The sequence below is a fragment of the Macaca mulatta genome, chromosome 9 (assembly GCF_049350105.2).
Source record: "Macaca mulatta isolate MMU2019108-1 chromosome 9, T2T-MMU8v2.0, whole genome shotgun sequence".
In the NCBI taxonomy this organism is placed as follows: domain Eukaryota; kingdom Metazoa; phylum Chordata; class Mammalia; order Primates; family Cercopithecidae; genus Macaca; species Macaca mulatta.
Window position 1 is genome coordinate 14,799,011 of NC_133414.1, and position 19,350 is coordinate 14,818,360.

The 19,350-nt window shown below is 43.7% G+C and overlaps 1 protein-coding gene and 1 pseudogene across 1 annotated transcript in view; both read right to left on the reverse strand.

The window, feature by feature from the left end:
• UCMA (upper zone of growth plate and cartilage matrix associated) overlaps positions 1 to 19,350 on the reverse strand; it is a 45,940-nt gene that overhangs the window by 16,815 nt on the left and 9,775 nt on the right. The gene's annotated exons all lie outside the window — the stretch shown is intronic.
• Positions 15,119 to 15,696, reverse strand: LOC144331416 (small ubiquitin-related modifier 2 pseudogene; annotated as a pseudogene).

The following is a 19,350-nucleotide window of genomic DNA, read 5'->3' on the forward strand; positions in this document are numbered from 1 at the left end:
TTATTTTTATTTTATTTTATTTTATTTTATTTTATTTTATTTTAGACAGAGTTTCACTCTGTCCCCCAGGCTGGAGTGTGGTGGCGCAATCAGGTCTCATTGCAGCCTCGAACTTCTGGGCTCAGGGGATCCTCCCACCTCAGCCTCCCGGGTAGCTGGGACAACAGGTGCATGCCATCACGCCCGGCTAATTTTTTAAAAATTACTATTTTTAATAAGAGATAAGGTCTTGCTGTGTTGCCCAGGCTGGTCTCAAACTTCTGAGCTCGTGCAATCCTCCTTGTCTCGACCTCCCGAAGTGCTGAGACTACCCACATGAGCCACCATGCCTGGCTACAATTCCAAGTTTTCTAAAGTGATTGTGACGAGAAAAGGGAGGTCAGGGGCCTACAGCTGGGAAGAAGCCTTCTAAAGTTTAGCCAGACCAGGGAGAATGGTAACGTCATCTTGGTTATCTAAGTCAGTTCTTCGCAATGCACCCCAAATTTCACTCTTCTGCTTGAGAAAGACCTTAAGCCCGGTGATACATAAACTTGCAAATTTCAGGCTCCTGGATGTGTGCTTTCTTATGACTAGCCCATTGAAATGAGCTCATCAATGTTGTCTTTCAATGCTTTCATACCAGAGCACTTTGGTTGATGAATTCAGCAAACATTTATGAAGCATCTGGTCTGTACCAGCACCATATTAGGTATGAACAAGATGGCAACATCCCCTCAGAGAGATACCACAGCACTGAAGGAGATGGGTGAATTAATGAACATTTTAAATACGATGTGAGGCCAGGTGCGGTGGCTTATGCCTGTAATTCCAGCACTTTGGGAGGCCATGGTGGGCGCATCACCTGAGGTCAGGAGTTCGAGACCAGCCTGGCCAACAGGGCAAAACCCCGTCTCTACTGATAATACAAAAATTAGCCGGGTGTGGTGGCACATGCCTGTAATCCCAGTTACTCGGGAAGCTGAGGCCGGAGAATCGCTTGAACTCGGGAGGTGGAGGTTGCAGCGAGCCAAGATCCTGCCACTGCACTCCAGCCTGGGCGACAGTGGGAGATTCCATCTAAAATAAATAAATAAATAATAAATAAATAAATCTAATGTGAGAGTTCCTCAAAATAGTAAATAGAGTTACACATGACCCAGGAATTCCACTTGTAGATATCTACTCTAGAAATGAAAATATCTACTGTAGATGTGAAAACATACGTCCACACAAATACTTGTACACAAATGTGCACATCAGCATTATCCATGATCGACAAAGGACAGAAACAACCCAAAGTCCGTCACCTGATGAATGGATAAACATGTGGTATATCCATACAATGGAGTATTGTTCAGCCATAAAAAGGGATGAGGACGCTGGGCGCGGTGGCTCACACCTATAATCCCAGCACTTCGGAGGCTGAGGCAGGTGGATCACCTGAGGTCAGGAGTTCAAGACCAGCCTGGTCAACATGGTGAAACCCTGTCTCTACCAAAAATACAAAAATTAGCTGGGCGTGGTGGCGGGCGCCTGTAGTCCCAGCTACTCAGGAGGCTGAGGCAGGAGAATTGCTTAAATCCAGGAGGCGGAGGTTTCAGTGAGCCAAGATTGTGCCATTGAACTTCAGCCTGGGTGACAAGAGCAAAGCTTCATCTCAAAAAAAAAAAAAAAAATGGGGGGGATAAGGTATGGATGCATGCTACAACTGGATGTGCCTCGACAACATTATGCTGAGTGAAAGAAACCAGTCACAAAAGGCTGCAGGTTTCAGGATTCTATTTACATGAAATGTCTAGAATAGGCCAATCCCCAGAGACAGACCAAAGATTAAGTGATTGTCCAAGGCTTTGAGGTTAGGAAATATGGGGAGTGAGTGTTAATTTGCATGGGGTTTCTTTTTGGGGTGATAAAAATGTTGTAAAATCGATCGTGGTGATGGTTGCACAATTTTGTGAATATACTAAAAACCATTGAATGGTACACTTTATTTATTTGTTTTTTGAGAAAAAATAATAATCCTGGGAATACAGGCACGTGCCACCGTGCCCAGCTAAGTTTTGTATTTTTGTAGTTATGGGGTTTCACCATGTTGGCCAGGCTGGTTTTGAACTCCTGACCTCAGGCAATCCACCTGCCTCAGCCTCCCATAGTGCTGGGATTACAGGGGTGAGCCACCACAACTGGCCGAATGGTACACGCTTTAAATGGGTGAATTGCATGGTATGTTGATTGTATCTCAAAAAAAAAGTTACAAAATATACATTTATATATATAAATATATATATCCCGGCCTATAATCCCAGCACTTTGGGGGGCTGAGACAGGTGGATCGCCTGAGGTCAGGAGTTCGAGACCTGCCTGGCCAACATGGTGAAACCTTGTCTCTACTAAAAACACAAAAATTAGCTGGGTGTGGTGGTGCGAACCTGTAATCCCAGCTACTTGGGAGGCCGAGGCAGAAGAATTGCTTGAACCCGGGCAGCAAAGGTGGCAGTGAGCCAAGATTACACCACTGCACTCCAACCTGGGCAACAGAGTGAGACTCCATCTCAAAAATAAATAAATAAATAAATAAAAATAGGGTGGAGGAGAGTAAGCTAGTCATGAAAAGGGAGAGTAGGTGGCTCCATTGTCCTGGAAGATCACCTGGAATGGATAGGATTTAATTGTCCTGAGAAAGAATCATGGAGACAGGTCTTGGGGAAAGGGCATTAAAATATCATTGGTTCTTTTACTCTTTGAGTGACAAAAAACAGCCTCAGCCTTTGGGGGAGAGAGAGGGTAAGGAGGGTTGAGGAGGAAGAGGAGGGACGGAGGGGTGACTTCAGCCAGGGGTGAGGACCTTGGGCAGGTCTCCGCCAGGACTCACTGGGATGCTTGCCCATGGAACCGGAAGGAGCTCATCACTAAGACTACTGACAGTCCAACACCTTAGGCTTGAGACTGTGAACTGGGAGTCGCCTGGGACTTCTCTCTCCCCAAAGAAATGCAGTGAAAATCTTTGCCCTGCAGCCCTCGCGTAACCACAGCAGAGGACCCGGCCTCCTCTATCTAACCTTCACCTCTGAGGCCTGCTTTGCCAACATGGCGGCCTGTGCCCTGGTGGCCTGAGTGTCTGGCTGGGACCCCCATACCTCCCCACTGCTCAACAGCTTCTGGCCTTTTGACCCAAGAACCTGAATCACTGCCAATTTTCTGAGCTGCCCCAGGCCTGAGAGTGGTGCTCTGGTGCCCAGCTCTATCGGTCCACCACTGCCCTCATCTCCATTGCTGGGACGTAGACCCGTCAGGGACCTAAAGAGCATCTGGGCCCAGTGGGCCAGAGCCCCGCTCCTGAAGATGACACTCGGGGATGAGAAGCCCACCCTAACAGCTCCCGTCTCTAGGATATGAGGACTGGCCAGACGTAGTGGCTCACAGGAAGCTGAAGCAGGAGGATCACTTGAGCCCAGGAATCCAAAACCAACCTGGGCATCACAGTGAGATCACCCCTCTCTCCCTTCTGGTCTCTACAAAAAAATTTAAAAATTAGCTGGGCACAGTGACTCACACCTGTAATCCCAGCACTTTGGGAGGCTGAGGAGGGCAGATCGCTCACACACAGGAGTTCAAGACCAGCCTGGGTAACCAAGTGAGACCACATCTCTACAGAAAATACAAAAATTAGCTGGGCGTGGTGGTGTACACCTGTAGTCCCAGCTACTTGGGAGGCGGAGCAGAGGATCACTTGAGCCTGGGGAGCAGAGGTTGCAGTGAGCTGTGATTTCACCATGGCACTCCAGTCTGGGTGATAGATCCAGAACCTGTCTCAAAAAAAAAAAAAGAAAGAAAGAAAAAGTAAAAGAAAAAAAGGCCTGGCGCAGTGGCTCATGCCTGTAATCCCAACACTTTGGGAGGCCAAGGCAGGCAGATCACAAGGTCAGGAGATCGAGACCATCCTGGTTAACATGGTGAAAACCCGTCTCTACTAAAAAAAATACAAAATATTAGCGGGCATAGTGGCGGGCGCCTGTAGTCCCAGCTACTCAGGAGGCTGAGGCAGGAGAATGGTGTGAACCTGGGAGGCGGAGCTTGCAGTGAGCTGAGATCGTGCCACTGCACTTCACTTCAGCCTAGGCGACAGAGCCAGACTGTGTCTCAAAAAAAAAAAAAATTAACTGGGAATGGTCACATGCACCTGTAGTCTTGGCTACTCAGGAGGCTGAGGCAGGAAGATCACTTTAGCCTGGGAGGCTGAGGCAACAGGGAGTCGTTTATGCCACTGCACTCCAGCCTGGGCAATGGAGCAAGACCCTATCTCAAGCAAAAACAGACAAAACAAAAAGCAAAAACCACCAATGCCTGGGACCCAACCTGTAAGATTCTTACCCAACTTGTCTGGGATCTGGACGTCAATATTTGTTACAAACATTTGAGGTGATTAGAATGAACATCTAAGCTTGAAAACCACTGGTATGAATGTACACAGATATTCACAGACTCATCTGTTTTTTGATTAAAAATTGCAGCCGAGCATGATGGCTTATGTCTATAATCCCAGCACTTTGGGAGGCCAAGGCCAGGGGATCACCTGAGATCAGGAGTTCAAGACCAGCCTGGCCAACGTGGTGAAACCCCGTCTCCACTGAAAATAAAAAAAATTACGCAAGTGTGGTGGCGTGTGCCTGTAGTCCCAGCTACTGGGGAGGCTGAGGCATGAGAATTGCTTGAACCTGGGAGGCAGAGGTTGCAGTGAGCCAAGATCGCACTACTGCACTCCAGCCTGGGCGACAGAGCAAGACTCTGTCTCAAAACAAGACAAAAGAAAAAATGCACACACACGCATTTAAAAAACAAAAAACACTGCAGTAGGGATGATCTTTATTTTCTTCCTTGAATTTTTTTTTTTTTTTTGAGATGGAGTCTCGTTCTGTCACCCAGGCTGTAATACAGTGGTGTGATCTCAGCTGACTGCAACATCTACCCACAGGCTCAAGCGATTCTCCTGCCTCAGCCTCCCAAGTAGCTGGGACTACAGGTGTGTGCCACCACTCCAGACTAATTTTTGTGTTTTTCGTAGAGATGGGGTTTCAACATGTTGACCAGGCTGGTTTTGAACTCCTGACCTCAAGTGATCACCCACCTTAGCCTCCCAAAGTGCTGGGATGACAGGCGTGAGCCACCACGCCTGGCCATTTTTTTTTCATATTGTTAAGTTTTATGTAATTATCGTGCAGTTATTTTACAATTAGGAGGGAAAATAGCCAAAACAGATATTTAAGGAATTATACTGATCCTTCTAGATTCTGCTCAATTCTCTCCGCAGGAAGCTTCCTGAGGGCTCTGATGCCGCTGTCTCTCTCCTCTGAATTCCTCCTGGCCTGTGGTCACCCCAGGGAACGCAGCACTTCACGGGGACTAGTAAGTGCTTGTACTTTGTCTTAGGTTGGTATCACACCATTTCCTAGCCTGGAAGACAGGGACTGGCACACCTTTGCAGGAAGCAGGGCCTCCATACAGATGTATTATGGATAACCCAGGCCTGAGCTGGCGCCTGGAGAGGCGGCCATTTCTCTGATCAACGGCTCTCTCTTTTTCTCTCTCTCTGGAGATGAAACACAGAGCTGCTTTCTGGTTTCACGATTAACTTTATAGGGAAATGAAAAGGAAAAAAAAAAAAAAATGCATTGGCAAGGCCTGTGGAGGAAGTGTCGACCCAGCTGGCTGGGGTCCCTGGCCGACCAGGAATCCAGTGAATGTATGGCTGTGTTCTGAGCACTTCACAGCCCTGGTAGCTCTGCCAGCGCTCAGCCAGGGCTGTGTCTAGGTACGGCTTGAGGTAGGCCCATGGAGCACAGGAACTGAGCCACCTCAGGAAGCCTGAGCTGAGGCTGAGCCGTGCCAAAGGAGGTCAGGCACACAGGCCCCAGTCTTGTCCTCCTCGTGGGGATGGCTTTGAAGGAGCGCCTTGTGAAGAGGCTCTGCTATGCTAAGTCCTAAAAGATGGGCTTGGAGAACCAAAAGAGCTGTAGAATGGCAGGTTTGACCCCTTCCTCCACTACCCTTCTACTAAATACCAAAATGTATCTTCCTGGGATGGAGTATCGTCCTATGTGAATTCCCAGTTGCTCCTCAGCCCTGGCAGATACATTAGAATGTCGCTTCCCCAAGGTTTGGAGTGAGTAGTACAAGATGCTCCAAGGTGAAAGGGTTCCATGGTCAAAAAAATTTGGGAAATACTGGGCCGGGCACAGTGGCTCAAGCCTGTAATCCCAGCACTTTGGGAGGCCGAGACGGGCGGATCACGAGGTCAGGAGATCGAGACCATCCTGGCTAATATGGTGAAACCCCGTCTCCACTAAAAAATACAAAAAACTAGCCGGGCGAGGTGGCAGGTGCCTGTAGTCCCAGCTACTCGGGAGGCTGAGCCAGGAGAATGGCGGGAACCCGGGAGGCGGAGCTTGCAGTGAGCTGAGATCCGGCCACTGCACTCCAGCCTGGGCGACAGAGCAAGACTCCGTCTCAAAAAAAAAAAAAAAAAAAATTGGGAAATACTACAGAATCTATTCCCCTTTTCCTTACCAGAATCACACTGCATAGTACTGTATTAAAGGCTCTGATGAGTCCTGCAGTTAGACAATCTGACAAGTCATGCAATTAGAAAATCTGTTTAATTTTGTTTTGAACTTCCCAAACTTCATTGATGATGCCATCTTTTACACAGAGCCCCCATTAACATCTCCTGGCCTACCTGAGGGAGATCTGAGTTGGTCATTTGATGACAAGAAATTCTACATTCAGAATGGCCTTTAATTTAATTCAGTTTTCAGGACAAAGCATGTGTTAGTCTGTTCTCACAATGTTAATACAGACATACCTGAGACTGGGCAATTTATAAAGCAAAGAGGTTTAATGGACTCATAGTTTCACATGGCTGGGGAGGCCTCACAGTCATGGCAGAAGACGAAGGAAGAGCAAAGGGACGTCTTACATGGTGGCAGGCAAGAGAGCATGTGCAGGGGAACTGCGCTTTATAAAACCATCAGATCTCGTGAGACTTATTCATACCACAAGAACAGTATGGGAGAAACTACCCTCATGATTCAGTTATCTCCACCTGGCCCTGCTCTTGACACTTCAAGGTGAGATTTGGGTGGGGACACAGCCAAACCATATGAAAGCATGATTTAATAAGTATTATAAAATTGGGTCTTTGCCCTCAACTAATATACAGTCCAATCAGAGAGCGAATACTCACTGGGAACAGTGTTTTTTGTTTTTGTTTTTGTATGTTTGTTTGAGACGGAGTTTCACTCCTGTCACCCAAGCTGGAATGCAATGGTGCAATCTCAGCTCACTGCAACCTCCACCTCCTGGGTTCGAGCGATGCTCCTGCCTCAGCCCCTGAGTAGCTGGGATTACAGGCGCCTGCCACCATGCCCGGCTAATTTTTGTATTTTTAGTAGAGACAGGGTTTCGCCATGTTGGCCAGGCTGGCCTTAAACTCCTGACCTCAGGTGATCCACCCGCCTTGGCCTCCCAAAGTGCTGGGATTACAGGCGTGAGCTACAGTGTTCAGCCTGGGAGCAGTGTTTTTATAATGACAATATAGTATCCTGTGGGCATCAAAATCATTAATACAAAAAACTGTCTAAGGAAGAGAAAGGCAGGAAACCTGAGTGAGTTCTGGTGTAAATGCAGACTCAGGGATGAACTCACAGTTCAAGGAAGGATGAACACAACATGCCTCTGGAGTGAGACCAGGGATGCCTCTTAAACTAGAGCTATTAATCTGCGCTTTTTTTTTTTTTTTGGGAGACGGAGTCTGGCTCTGTGCCAAGGCTGGAGTACAGTGGTGCAATCTCAGCTCACTGCAACCTCTGCCTTCTGGGTTCAAGCGATTCTCCTGCCTCAGCCTCCCGAGTAGCTGGGGTCACGGGCGTGTGCCACCACACAAGCTAATTTTTGTATTTTTAGTACAGACGAGGTTTCACCACGTTGGCCAGGCTGATCTCGAACTCCTGACCTCAAGTGATCCGCCTGCCTCAGCCTCCCAAAGTGCTAGGATTACAGGGGTGAGCCACCACACCCAGCTGGTCTGATCTTTAAATAATGCAAAAAATCCAGGAAAAGATGGCAAGATGTGGATATAGATATATAAAAGAAGGAAGGTCATCTCCCTCATGCGTCCAACTTGGAGTCAAATTGGAAAGATTGTAAATTCAAGTCCATTTATTCTGAGCAGAGGTAACTTCAGGAAAAAATGGCTTCTTGTCCCATGACCTAGTTAGACTTTGATTGGCACCTTTGTGAAAAACAGCCCAACTTACGGCACCACAAAGGCTGGTTGCTTTCTAGCTGAGGAGCTCAGCCATTGTTTTGTTTTTATTTGTTTTTTGGTTTTGCCAAAGGAAAAAAGGAATTGGCAACTCCAGAATCTTAATATATCTTAACAGCATGAGATTCTGGTAAAATTATTGCAAATTTAACAAATTTTTTTTAGCCGTGTGCAGTGGCTCACACCCATAATCCTAACACTTTGAAAGGCCAAGGTAGGCAGATCACTTGAGGTCAGGAGCTCAAGACCAACCTGGCTAACATGGTGAAACCCCATCTCTACTAAAAATACAAATTAGCTGAGTGTGGTGGTGTGCACCTGTAGTCCCAGTTACTTGGGAGGCGGAGGCATGAGAATCGCTGGAACCCAGGAGATTGCACCCTGGGAGTGCAATGTCTCCAAAAAAAGAGAAGACTCTGCCTCAAAAGAAAAAAAAAAATTTTTTTTTTTTTTTTTTGGGTCAGGGTCTCCCTATGTTGCCCAGGCTGGTCTTGAACTCCTAGTCTCAAGCAATCCTTTTCCCTCAGTCTTCCAAAATACTACGATTACAGGCATGAGCCACTGCACTCAGCCTTATTGTAATTTTTAAAGAGAAAAGATAAAGGCCCTGAAATCCTTACCTGCACTTTTTGTCAGGGCTAGATACGGGCAGGGCAGTGACCGATGGACAGGGCAGAGAAGCAACCATAGACAGGCTGGGCAGGGGTGACACCGGTCTGTGAGACTCTGGACCTTCTGGCGATGGCTGGGGAGAGGGAAGGGCAGAGACTGGCTGTCGTAGGGCATGAAGGGGGTGGGGAGAGAACTTTCTAAGCCCAGGGTGAGCTGTCTGAGAAAAGTGATGAGAAGGGAGCTCGGGTAGGGACTGGTTGCCTACAAGGTCTCAGGATGCCATTACCACATTTGATTTCCAGTATAATCCCAAAGAACAATTATAACCATTTCAGAGATGAAAGAATTATTGGGGGACCTCTTCTTTTCACTGGAATCCTGAACAAATTAAAGAATAAAGCAGAAAGAGGATGAAGGTTAAGATGTCACCTTTATACGCAAAAGCTGACATGTGGGCCAGTTGTGGTGCTCACACCTGTAATCCTAACACTTTGGGAGGCCAAGGCAGGAGGATGACTCAAGCCCAGGAGTTCAAGACCAGCCTGGGCAACATGGCAAAACCCTGTCTCAATAAATAAATAAATAAATAAATAAATAAATAAATAAATAAATAACTGGACATAGTGATGTCTAGCTTCATGCCTGAAGCAGCTACTTGGGAGGCTAAGGTGGTAGGTCAAGGCTACAGTGCTTCGTGATCACAACATTGTGCTCCAGCCTGGGCAACAGAGTGAGACCCTGTCAAAACAAACAAACAAACAAACAAAAACAGGCCAGGCACTTTGGGAGGCCAAGGCAGGCAGATCACTTGAGGCCAGGAGTTCGAGACCAGACTGCGCAACATGGTGAAACCCTGTCTCTACTAAAAATACAAAAATTAGCTGGGTGTCGTGGCGCATGCCTATAATCCCAGCTACTTAGGTGGCTGAGGCACTAGAATTGCTTGAGATCAGGAGGTGGAGGTTGCAATGATCTGAGATCATGCCACTGCACTCCAGCCTGGGCAACAGAGCAAGACTCTGTCTCAAACAAACAAACAAATCAACAAAATGCTGGAGTTTGAGGAGCCAGCAATGTGTTAGAGTTCCAGTTCCTCCACATCTTCACCAACAACTGATGATGTTGCTGTTTCTAATTTAGCCAGTTGAATTGGGGTTAATGGTAGTACATTATGGTTTTTGCATTTCTCTGATGATGAATAATACAAAGAAATGGACCCCTTATGTGTGAAATACCTCCCCATTTATTTTTATCTTCTTTAATTTCTCTCTGGAATGTTTTATTCCTTTTTTAGGATTCTTATGGTCCATTTATTTGTATTTCTTTGTATAGTTTCTGTTCATCTTTTGTCCATTATTTATTGAGTTGTCTTTTTATTACAGATTTTCCACGTTCCTCATACAACCCTTTGTCAGATGTAGGAATTGCAAAGAATTTTCTCTAGGTCTGTAGCTTGCCTGCTCATTTTCTTAACTGTTTTTTAACAATCAGCAATTCTGTATGTATTATATTAGTGGGTTTTTAAAAAATTATTATTATTATTGGAGACAGGGTCTCACTCTGTCACCTAGGCTGGAGTGCAGTGGCATGATCTTGGTTCAGTGCAACCTCCACCTCCCAGGCTCAAGTGATCCTCCCACCTTAGCTTCCCAAATAGCTGGGACTGTAGGTGCATGCCACCATGCCCTACTAATTTGTTGTAGAGATGGGGCTTTGCCATGTTTTCCAAGCTGGTCTTGAACTCCTGGACTCAAGCAATCTGCCCCCTTGGCCTCCCAAAATGCTGGGATTACAGGTGTGAGCCGCCACACCTGGTCTATAGACTATTTTCTCATTTAACTTTTATATTTAGATCTATGAGCCATTTTGAATTGATTTTTATGTATAGTATGAACTAGGGATCAAAGCTTTTTTTTTTCTTGTGGATATTTAATTACTCCAGCACCATCTGACAAAAAAATTTCCTTTTTCCAAAAGATTGCTTTGATGCTTTTGTCAAAAATCAGTTGACCATACATTTGTGGGCTTTGAGGTTCCACTTTCTAAGGGCTTTATGCTCAGTCAAGATCAACCTGGAAATCAGACAAGCCCAGAGAAGGCCCACACAACACATCTCTAGGAGAGTAGGACTGGGAAGGTAACTGTTTCTTCCCCAAGTGGTGTGTGCTCTGAGATGGCCAACAAGGCCGCCTCTTGGTCCCTGGAACTACTCCTTTGGCCTCAGTTCCATTGACCTGTTTGTTGCTCCTTATGTCAATATCACACTGTCTTGACTTCTTTAGTTTTATAGTAAGTCTTAAAATCAGGTGGTGTAAGACCTCTAATTTTGTTCTTCCTTCTGCTATTCTAGGTTCTTCTTCACTTTTTTTTTTTGGGGGGGGGGTAGAGTCTCGCTCTATCACCCAGGCTGTAGTGCAGTGGCGTGATCTCAGCTCCCTGCAACCTCTGCCTGCCAGGTTCAAGCAATTCTCCTGCCTCAACCTCCTGAGTAGCTGGGATTACAGGCACCTGCCACCATGCCCGGCTAATTTTTTTGTATTTTCAGTCAAGACGGAGTTTTGCCATGTTGGTCAGGCTGGTCTCGAACTCCTGACCTCAGGTGATCCACCTGCCTTGGCCTCCCAAAGTACTGGGATTACAGGCATGAGCCACCATGCCCGGCCTCTTCTGCACATCTAAAAAGACATATATTTTATAAACAGTTTGGGGAGAATTATCATCTCTCCACTTACCACGGTGGTAAGTTTTCCAATCAATGAGCATGAAATACCTACCCATTTATTTTGATCTTCTTTAATTTCTCTCTAGAATGTTTTATCTTGTTTAGTGTTAGTCCTGCATATCTTTTGTTGAATTTATTCTTTAAGTATTTCATTTTTTCCTAAGTGAAATATTTAAAAATTTTATTTTCCAACCATTTGTGGCTACCATGTAGAAATGCATTTATTTTTGCATATTGACCTTTTATCCTGTAGTCTTGCTAAATTCTCTTTTTATTTGTAGCAGTTTTTTTGTAGGTGCTTTGGGATTTTCTACATATATACACAATCATGTCATTTGTGAATAGAACAGTTTCCTCCTTTCTTTCTAACCTGTGTGCTTTGGATTTATCTTCGCTTTTGCAACAGCTAAAGAATCTAATGCAATGCTGAATAGGAGTGAGAAGGCACTGTCTTGGGGGAAAGTGTTCATTCTCCTATCACAAAGTATGATGTTAGCTGTCGATGTTTTGATGTTGATGTTTTGTAGATATCCTTTATCAGACAAGATAGTCTCCTCTTCCTAATATGCTGAGAGACTTGTTTATGTTGAATTTTGTCAAATGTTTTTACTGAATCTATTGACATAATCATACAATTCTTCTCTTTTCTTCTGTTAATGTAAAGAAGTACATGGATTGACTTTCAGATGTTAAACCAACCTTGTATTCCTGGGGTAAACCCTACTTAGTTATGCTCAATTACTCTTATTATTAATCTCTGAATTCTGTGGCTTATATTTTGTTTAGAATTTTTGTATCTGTGTTCAAGAATATCGGCTTGTGGTTTTCTTGTAATATCTTCTATGGGTTTTGGCATTAGGGTAATTCTAGTCTCAAAATGAGTTGAGGAGTATTCCTCTACTCTGTTTTTTCAAAGAGTTTGTGTAAGATTTACTAGCCTCAAACTCTCAGGCTCAAGCAGTACTCCCCTTTCATCCTCCTGAGTAGGTGGGACTACAGGCATGTGCCATCATGTCTGGCTAATTTTTAAAAACATATTTTTTTAGAGCAGCATCACACTACGTTGCCCAAGCTGGTCTTGAACTCCTGGACTCAAGTGCTTCTCCTGCCCTGGCCTCCCAAAGTGCTGGGATTATAGGCATCAGCCACCACACCCAGCCTTATTTCTTCTTTCAATATTTGATAATATTTGCCCATAAAGCCATCTGAACCTGGAGTTTTCTTTGTGGGAAGTTTTAAGTTACAGCTATAATTTCTTTTCTTTTTTTTTTTTTGAGACGGAGTCTCGCTCTGTCGCCCAGGCTGGAGTGCAGTGGCGCGATCTCGGCTCACTGCAAGCTCCGCCTCCCGGGTTCACGCCATTCTCCTGCCTCAGCCTCCCGAGTAGCTGGGACTACAGGCGCCCACAACCGCGCCCGGCTAATTTTTTGTATTTTTAGTAGAGACGGGGTTTCACCGTGGTCTCGATCTCCTGACCTTGTGATCCGCCTGCCTCGGCCTCCCAAAGTGCTGGGATTACAGGCGTGAGCCACCGCGCCCGGCTATAATTTCTTTAACAGATATAGGACTATTTGGATTTTCTACTACAGCTTGTGAAAGTTTCAGTAACTTGTATCTTTCAAATAATTTCATTTCATCTAAGTTATCAAATGTATTGGCATAAAGCTGCACATAGTCCTCTGTGATTAACCTTTTTGTGTTTGCATGATGTGTATAAATGGCCCCTCTTTCCTTCCTAAGACTGAACATTTGTACTCCTTTTTTATCTTCATCAGTCTTGCTAGGTGTTTATCAGCTTTATTAATCTTTTCAAAGAACCAACTTTTTCTGTCAGCCTTGTTTTCTGTTTAAATAAAGAACAAACTTTTGTCCAGGTGCAGTGACTCACACCTGTAATCCCAGCACTTTGGGAGGCTGAGGTGGGTGGATTGCTTGAGGCCAGGAGTTGGACACCAGCCTGGGGAACATGGTGAAACCCCATTTCAACTAAAAATACAAAAATTAGTCAGGCATGGTGGTGCATGCTTGTAATCCCAGCTACTCGGGAGGCTGAGGTGGGAAAATCGCTTGAACCTGCGAGGTGGAGGTTGCAGTGAGCCTACTCCAGCCTGGGTGACAGAGCAAGACTCTGTTTCAAAAGAAAAAGAAAAAAATTTTGTTTTTATTGTTTTCACCCCTGTTACTTGTCCATTTTCTATTCAATTGATTTATACACTTTTCTGTATTATTTCTTTTCTTTTACTTATTTTTGGCTTAATTTATGTTATTATTCTCTAGCTTGTTTTCACCATGATTTCTTTCACCCATGCTTTATTTAAAAGTATGTTGTTTAATTTTGTATGTTATTAAGCAAATTAAGTATGTTATTAAGCAACATTAAGTGTGTTAAGTATATTAATTATGTATGTAATTTCTAAATTAAGTATGTTGCTTACTTTCCAAATTTGGGGACTTTTCAGACATCTTCTCCTGATAAATTTTATGGTCAGAGAACAAAGCATGTGTCTTAGTCTGTTTTGTGCTGCTATAACAGAGTACTACTGCCTGGGCAATTTACAATAAACAGAAATTAATTTCTCACAGTTCTGGAGGCTGGCAAGTCCAAGATCAAGGTGCTGTCATCTGGTGAGGGCCTTCTGCTGTTGGATCCCCTGGTGGGACAGCAGTAGAGCATGTGTGAGACAGGGAAGGGGGCCAAACTTATTCTTTTATAAGGGGTTTTCTCCTGCTGCAATAATGAACCCATTTCCTCAATAACAGCATTAATCCATTCATGAGGCAGAGCCCTTGTGATATAATGACCTCAGAAAGGCCCCACCTCTCAACAACATTGCACTGGGGATTTAGTTTCCAACACATGAAGTTTTGGGGGCAGAAATCACATTTATCTTATCTTACTTTATTTATCTTAATTTACCTTAATTTATCTCACATAGCAGTATGATTTTAGTCCTTTGAAATTTATTGAGACTCGTTTTATGATCAGCATGTGGTGTCTCTTTTTTTTTTTTTTCTCATTTCAAACAAGAAGTTTATTTAAACAACAAGACGCTTGACTTGAAGGGAAAACTATCTAAGATTCCTTTTTGTTTTAGAGTAATTTATCCCTACTTAAAGACAGATTGCCCTACATGTAAAAGCTACGTACAAAAAAGTTATACAATTGTCTTTGGTTTTACAATGATAAATGAAAAACATTAAAATTCTCCAATTGAAAAAGGTATGCAAGAATTTTTATGTTGTGTTTCTGTTAAAACAGTGAGAGCAAAATAACTTACTGGAATATAAAGATAAGAGCTGAACGAGCATGCCACTAATGGAGAAAGGGGGTATTTTTCACAGAATCAGTATTTTTCCCCATCCCGTCTCCACTTGATGTCAATCAAAACATACCATTGGCTGTCTGGTTTTTTAAAAATGCAATATGCTTGTGCACATACACCCGTTACTTTATGTACAATAAAGGAATGAGGAAGGGGGAAATGAAAGAATAGAGAAAACTATACGGTAGTAGTCAGGATGTGGTGGAACCAAATTGCAGTTTTCTAATGGAGAATGTAATCTTGGTCTTTAAAGAACAGAGTTCTGGAGTAAAGAAGCAGATTCCCTTTTCAGTAGACACCTCCCGCTTGCTGTTGGAACACATCAGTTGCATCTTCATCCTCCATTTCCAACTGTGCAGGTGTGTCTGTTCCATTGATTGGTTGCCTGTCGAATCGGAATCTGATCGCCTCTCTGACAACCCCTGTCGTTCACAATAGGCTTTCGTTAGTTTACTAAGTGGTGTATGCCTCTTAATCTTAAACTGCACCACAGAACCATCCTGCCCCGCCACCTTCAACTTAATATGATCATTGTTCTCAGTCTTGACTCCTTCCTTGGGCTTTTCGTCGGCCGTGGCGAGCGCCGGAGTGCCCTCAGCTGCCACTTCACAAAAGAGGGACCAGGTCCGCAGGAAACGAGCACACAAGCAGCACCAGGAGCGGCAGAAGGAGCGTGGTGTCTCTTGATAAAAGGTTAGGTTCACTTGTTGCTGTTGTTGTTGCTTTTTTTTTTTTTTTTTTTAAGTGTACTCTGCAATTGTCGAGCATAATGTTCTGGGTTAATTGAATTAGATTAGCCCCTTAAAGAAAACAAATAATTCTGCTTCTTCTCAAATATTTTAAGTTGATATCTACAGTTTTGTTGTAAGTTTAAACAATTATAAATAATTTGAGGCATATTGTATACATCAATGTTTTTAAGTAAAATTGCTACATTGCTCTTTTAAATGCATCAAATGGAATCCAAATACAACAGTAAGTTTATAGCCACCGTCATCCATTTTTTATAAATACATGAACAGCCTCTTCTTTAACAGTTCAAAATTTGACATATTTTTTTCTCTTTCTCCCTGATCTCTTATTTCCAGTCCACTGGATGAAATATCAAGGGCCTTTCTGTTCTACTTCTTCCCAAAATATTTTCCTAATGTACTCAATGTTTAAGCTTGTGAGTCTGATTTATCGCCTTGTCATACTTCTCTGCCAATACATGTTTTTTTTTCTGAGGCCATAATTCCTAATGTTAGATGTTTTCTTTTGGAGTGAGTTGTCATTACAATTAATATTAGTGCATAACTAATCAAACAACCTAATGGTTATGCATTAAGTGAAAAACAACAAATGATTATTTATCCACGTTAAGTAATCATTAGACGATCTTCATAAAATGAAGGTAGTTGTTTGTGAATTAAATTATACATCAGTGGACAGCTATTCCCTCTTACTAGATTGAAAGAAGACTCAGCAACAATATGCTTCCAATTTTTTTGTCTTATTTGAATAGAAGAACTGAGGAAGCTTTTTCTCAGAAATAAGTAGACGGTGAGGCCAAAAAATGTATTATAGCAATGTCACTCAATTCTTTGAAAGCTTTTTAGTTGTATTTCAAAAACCATACAGTGATCTATCATCAAATATTATTTACTTTCAGTAAAATTGAAAGAAGATCTAATAGATGTGTCAAATAATATAATAATATTCATTATTTGTATTATTTTATAATACCATATGTTATATAATTTTATATTATTAAATAAATAATATAATTAATAAATATATTAATTTTAATATAATTTATATTATTTGATAGGTCTATTAGATCTTCTTTCAATTTTGCTGAAAGCAAAGATTTGAAACAACAAAGTTGGAAAAGGATTTGTTAATTGTTTGTTTTTGTTTTTTGAGACAGGGTCTCACTCAGTCACCTAGGCTGGAGTGCAGTGGTGCAATCACGGCTTACTAAAGCCTTGACTTCCCAGCCTCACGTAATCCTTTCACCTCAGCCTTCTGAGTAGCTAGGACTATAGGCATGTACGACCACACCCGAGCAATTTTGTAAAAAATTTTATTAGAGGTGAGGTCTCGCTTCATTGCCAAGGCTGATCTTGAACTCCTGGCCTCAACTGATCCTCCCACCTCGGCCTCCCAAAGTGCTGGGATTGCAGGCATGAGCTACCACGCCCAGCCCCTGTTAACTGTCATTAAAGTCATTTGTTTTCCCAGATTCTGGAAAATTAAACAAGGAGGATATCTTCAAGACTTCTAAAATTATTATCAAACACTTGCTAATAAAATATTCTTAATTTTCTTTTTTCTTTGAGACGGAGTCTCGCTCTGTCATTCAGGCTAGAGTACAGTGGCACGATCTCGGCTCACTGCAGCCTCTTCCTCCCGGGTTCAAGCAACTTTCGTGCCTCAGCCCCCCAAATAGCTGGGATTACAGGCACCCACCACCACGCCCTGCTAATTTTTGCATTTTTAGTAGAGATGGGGTTTCACCATTTTGGCCAGGCTGGTCTCAAACTCCTGACCTCAGGTGATCTGCCCGCCTCGGCCTCCCGAAGTGCTGGGATTACAGGCGTGAGCCACTGCGCCTGGCTCTTAACTAAAATTTTATCCCAATTATGCTTTAAATATATTTTATCCAACACTGAAGCTGCATGTTTTGCTGATTACTTTAGAGGAAATCTTGTCACCTATAACCACGTTGCAAAGCCTTTTTATCTTCTCATCATAAAGTCAAATCAGCCCACACTGACTTTCTGTCCTCAGAAGGCTGCCTTTACTTTTTAGACTAAATAAGTCTGTGAATACATCTCCTGTGACATCCATTTCACTTCTCACTTCTGAGATAAATGCGTAAGGCACAGAGCCCTGCAGTGAGTTTGTCTTTGAAACGAAATCAGATCTCTTGCCTGCGACTTTCCCCTGATGCTCTCTTTGCTTTGCTGTCACCAGGCTTTATTCTGAAGCAGATACCCCTGAAGGTTTTTACTCCTTTCCTCAAAGGAGTAAAGGAAATTTAGGGGGCAATGCTTGTCTCTTTTTACAATTATTTTTATTGTGGTCAAATACACATAACCTAAAATTTACCACCTTGATCATTTTTTTTTTCCTGACACAGTTTTACTTTGTCGCCCAGGCTGGAGTGCAGTGGCGCGATCATGGCTCACATCAACCTCTGCTTCCCCGGCTCAAGCGATTCTCCTGCCTCAGCCTCCCGAATAGCTGGGACTACAGGTGCGTGCCCCCACACCCATGTAATTTTTGTATTTTTTTTAAAGTAGAGATGGGGTTTCACCATGTTGGCCAGGCTGGTCTTGAACACCTGACCTCAGGCGATCTGCCCGTCCCGGCCTCCCACAGTACTGGGATTACAGGTGTGAGCCAAGGCGCCTGGCCTTAATGATTTTCAAGTGGACAATTGGGTGGCTTTCAGTATATTCACATTGTGTTGGGCAACCACCACCACCGCCACCACCACCACCACCATCCATCTCCAGAACTCTTTCATCTTGCAAAACTGAAACTCTGCACGCATTAAACACTAACTCCCCATTTCTTTCTTTCTTTTTTTTTTTTTTTTTTTGAGACGGAGTCTTGCTCTGTTGCCCAGGCTGTAGTGCAGTGGCGTGATCTTGGCTCACGGCAAGCTCCACCTCCCGGGTTCACGCCATTCTCCTGCCTCAGCCTCCTGAGTAGCTGGGACTACAGGCACCCACCACCAAGCCCGGCTAATTTTTTTGTATTTTTAGTAGAGACAAGGTTTCACCGTGTTAGCTAGGATGCTCTCGATCTCCTGACCTCATGGTCCGCCTGCCTCAGCCTCCCAAAGTGCTGGGATTACAGGCGTGTGTCCGGCCTACTAACTCCCCATTTCTCCATCACCATTCTATTCTCTGTCCCCATTAATTTGACTAATATAGGGACCTCATATAATTGGAATCACACAGTAATTGTCCTTTTGTGTCTGGTTTACTTTGCTTAGCATAATGTTCTAAAGGATTATCATGTTGTAGCACGTGTCAGAATTTCCTCTCTTGACCAGGCACAGTGGCTCAAGTCTGTGAATCCCAACACTTTGGGAGGCTGAGACGGGAGGATCCCTTGAGCTTAGGAGTTTGAGACCAGCCTGGGCAACATGGCAAAAACTCATCTCTACAAAAAATAAAAAACAATTAACCAGGCATGGTGATGCATGCCTGTGGTCCTAGCTACTCAGGAGGCTGATGTGGGAGGATCACTTGAGCCCAGGAAGTTGAGGCTGTGGTGAGCTGTGGTTGAGTCACTGCACTCTAGCCTGGGTGTCAGAGCAAGACCTTATCTCAAATTTTTTTTTTAAAAGGTCACTTTTGTCCCTGCTTCCCTGAATGCATGTGTCTGGTTGAGGC